Here is a 4,458-nt window from a genome sequence, read left to right on the forward strand (position 1 = left end):
TATTGACAGTGGGGTGTTAAAGTCTCCCACTATTATTGTGTGGGAGTCTAAGTCTCTTAGTAGGTCTGTAAGAACTTATTTTATGAATCTGGGTGCTCCCATGTTGGGTGCATATATATTTAGGATGGTTAAGTCTCCTTGTTGAATTGAACCCTTTACCATTATGTAATGCTCTTCTTTGTCTGTTTTGATCTTTGTTGGTTTAAAGTCTGTTTTGTCAGAAACTAGGATTGCAACCCCTGCAATTTTCTGCTTTTCATTTGCTTGATAAATTTTCCTCCATTCCTTTATTTTGAGCCTATGTGTGTTTTTGCATGGGAGATGGGTCTCTTGAATACAGTACACCGATGGGTTTTGTCTCTTTATCCAGCTTGTCATTCTGTGTCTTTTAACTGACACGTTTAGCCAATTTACATTTCAGGTAACTATCGTTATGTGTGAATTTGATCCTGTCATCATAATGCTAGCTGTTTTTTTTTTTTTTTTCCAGACTTGATGTCATTACTTCAGAGTGTCATTGGTCTTTGTACTTCGGTTTGTTTCTGAAGTGGCTGGTAATGGTTTTTCCTTTCCATATTTAGTGTTTCCTTGAGGAGCTCTAGCAAGGTAGGCCTAGGAGTGACGAATTTCCTCAGCATTTGCTTGTCTGAAAAGGATCTTATTTCTCCTTCCCTTAAGAGGCTTAGTTTGGCTGAATATGAAATCCTGGGATGAAAGTTCTTTTCTTTAAGAATGTTGAATATTGGTCCCCAAACTCTTCTGGCTTGTAGGGTTTCCACTGAAAAGTCTTCTGTTAGTCTGATGGGCTTCCTTTTGTACATGACCTGGCCTTTCTTTCTGGCTGCCCTTAACATGTTTTTCTTCATTTCGACTTTGGAGCACCTGATGATTAAGTGCCTTAGGGTTGATCTTTTTATGAAGTATCTTACTGGGATTCTCTGGATTTCCTGAAAAATTGGAATGTTGGCCTGTCTTGCTAGGTTGAGGAAGTTCTCCTGGATGATATCCTAAAATATGTTTTCTAACTTGGTTCTATTCTCCCTGTCTCTTTCAGGTACCCCCAATCAGTCATAAGTTTTTTTTTTTTGTTGTTTGTTTGTTTGTTTTACATAATCCCATAGTTCTTGAAGGTTTTGTTTATTCCTTTTGATTCTTTATCTTCTAATCTTGCTGCCTGTCTTCTTTCAGCAAGATAGTCTCCTGGCTCTGAAATTCTTTCTTCTGCTGGGTCTATTCAGTTATTCATACTTGTGGTTGCATTGTGAAGTTCTCATGTTGTGTTTTTCATCTTCAGTAGGTCATTTATTTTCCTCTCTAAACTGTTATTCTGGGTAACAGCTCCTGTAATATTTTATCATGGTTTTTTAGCTTCTTTGCATTGGATTAGAACATGCTTTTTTAGCTCAGCAAAATTTGTTATTACCCACCTTCTGAAGCCTGTTCTGTCAATTCATCTATCTCAGCCTCAGCCCAGTTCTGTAGCCTTGCTGGAGAGGTGTTGCAATCATTTGCAAGAGAAGAGGCACTCTTTTTGAGTTTTCAGCATTTTTTCAGTGGTTCTTTCTTATCTTCATGAATTTATGTAGCTTCAATCTTTGAGGCTGCTGACCTCTGGATGGAGTTTTTGTGGGGACTTCTTTTTTGATACTGTTGCTGTTGTTGCTTTCTGTTCATTTGTCTTTCTTTTAACAGTCAGGCCCTTTTTCCGTTGGGCTGCTGTGGTTTTCTGGGGGTCCACTCCAGACTCTATTTGCCTGGGTCACTTCCACACCTGGAGGGATCACTAGTAGAGGCTGCAGAACAACAAAGATGGCTGCCTGTTCCTTCCTCTGGGAGCTCCGTCCCAGAGGGGCATCAACCTGATGCCTGCAGGGATGCTCCTATGTAAGGTGTCTGGCAACCCCTGCTGGGGTTCTGACACAGTCAGGAGGCACAGGATCAGGGGCCCACTTAATGAAGTACTCTGGCTGCCCCTTTGCTGAGGGGGTGCACTGCACTGGGGGGAATCCCACTTATCTGGACTGTCTGGATTCTTCAGTGCAAACAGGAGTAAAGACTAAATCCACTGATTCATGGAGACCATGACCACCCCTCCCCCCAGGAGCTCTGTCCCGAGGAGATTAGAGTTCTGTCTGTAAACCCCTGGCTAGAGTTGCTGAGATTCCCAAAGAAGGCCCCCCCGCAGTGAGGAGGGATGAGTCAAGGTCCAGCATAAAGAGGCAGTCTGGCCACAATCAGTCATAGCTGCTGTGCTGCACTGTGGGGAATTCCTCCTGATTCCAAACCACACAGTCTCCCCAGCACTGGCAGAGGAAAAACAGCAGACTGGAGCTGAGGTGATGGCTGCCACCCCTCCCTCCAGGACCTCAGTTATGTTAGATAACAGGCATCTGCAATGATGATGGCCATCCCTTCCTCCAGAAACTTGGTAGTCGTAGGCAGTTTCCAGCTGAGTGGCTGCAGAGAATCTGCACGGCTCTGTATGTGGGACTCAAGGCCCTGGTGGCATGGGCTCACAAGGGTTGTCTCCTGATCTACAGGCTGCACAGATCCATGGATAAAGCGTGATTTCAAGGGCGAGTTAACACAATCACTCACTACCTTTTTGGCTGGGGGTGAGAGTTCCCTTTGTCCCATGTGACTCCCAGTTGGGCCATTGCTTCACCCTGCTTTTCCTTGCTCTCCATGGGTTGTGCCAACTGACTAGTCTGTCCCAATGAGAGAAACTGGATACCTCAGTTGCCAGTGCAAAATTTATTCACCGTTTTTTCTTCTTGGTGGGAGCTTTCTATCACAGCTCTTTCCTGGGGGCCATCTTGGCCTCTCCCCCACCTACCATAATTTCTATGTTAAATCATTAAAATTACTTTTATGAGTAGTATCCATTTGAGAGCCTCTAAACCCTTCAATTTCATATTTATGTGAAGAGGGAAAGCAAAAAAATATATATTTTTTTATGGATGATATGGTAGGATGATTGATTCTGATCCTTCCTACCAGCCGGTAGTCATTATTTATTAATTTATCCCCTTTTTTCATATGAAATAATGTTTCTGTAATTTGACCATTTTGTTGTTTTTGGTTTGCCCTCCTACATCATACTACCTAATACCCAATAATACCTCCTACTACCCATAATAAAGATTGATTTATCTGTAATTCAGGTTTTTATAAACTTATTGGTTATAATGACTTTGTTATTTGTGATTTGGAGGTTTTTGTGAAATTGAATTATTTATTCTTCTGAGATTTGGCTGAATTTTAAAAATTGTCTAGAAAAATTGACTTCTCTTGAAATTTTCTGCCACCCCAATGGTATTTTCTTATGTTAGTTAATTTTACAAAATGAGAATCACTCATTTAATTTATATTGTTGTGGTCTCATGGTAACAATGAGAAGGAGAGTTTATTTTTTCTTATATTTGATTTACTAGGTGGTATCATAATTGTTATTTCCTTTTACTATTTGAAAATAATGAGTATGATTCTTCAAGGGCCAACTGAAGATTGAAATGCCCCTGACAACCATATTGTGTTTGTGAAGTTTCAGTATGGGCCAGGAAAACATGTAACTTTTGAACTTGAGTGAAAATATTGAAGTTGCAGACTTTCACATAAGTATTTGTCAGTTTAAAATGCCAGGATTTATCACTGTCATATTTTCATATGTTGTTTATACAAGATTATTGTTCTGACTAGTGATTGCTTCCCTGTCTCTGTGTAGAAGTGCCTATGTTTTTATTTATTGTTCAGATCAAAGACCAAAACATTTTCTGCAATATATTTTGTGTAATACTTTATACAGTGTCATTGATGAAATATTTAACTAAATAATAATATTTTAAATGATAAGTTGTAACATGTTAAATAAGGAAAAATATTATTTTTGAACTTTAAAATCCATTTTTGGGGGTATGAATTACTAGAATTAATAAGATTCTGTCAAATTATTGCTTATATGTACTATTTTGTAACATACTTTCTTGAAATGTTTTTGTGTTTATAGATGAGGATTCTTTTTAAAAAAATTATTTGATTTTATTATTATCATATTTTAAGTTCTGGGATACATTTGTAGAATGTACAGGTTTGTTACATAGGTATAAACATGCCATGGTGGTTTGCTGCACCTATCAAACCATAATCTACATTAGGTATTTCTCCTAATGCAATCCCTCCCCTACCCCTCCACCTCCTGACAGGCCCTGGTGTGTGATGTTCCCTTCCCTGTTTCCATGTGTTCTCTTTGTTCAAGTCCCACTTATAAGTGAGAACATGTGGTGTTTGGTTTTCTCTTTCTGTGTTAGTTTGCTGAGAATAATGGTTTCCAGCTTCATCCATGTCCCTGCAAAGGACAGGAACTCATCCTTTTTTAGGACTGCATAGTATTTCATGGTGTATATGTACCACATTTTCTTTATCCAGCCTATAATTGATGGGCATTTGGGTTGGTTCCAA

Source organism: Colobus angolensis, unplaced genomic scaffold, assembly GCF_000951035.1.
Source record: "Colobus angolensis palliatus isolate OR3802 unplaced genomic scaffold, Cang.pa_1.0 Scaffold161, whole genome shotgun sequence".
Taxonomy (NCBI): Eukaryota; Metazoa; Chordata; class Mammalia; order Primates; family Cercopithecidae; genus Colobus; species Colobus angolensis.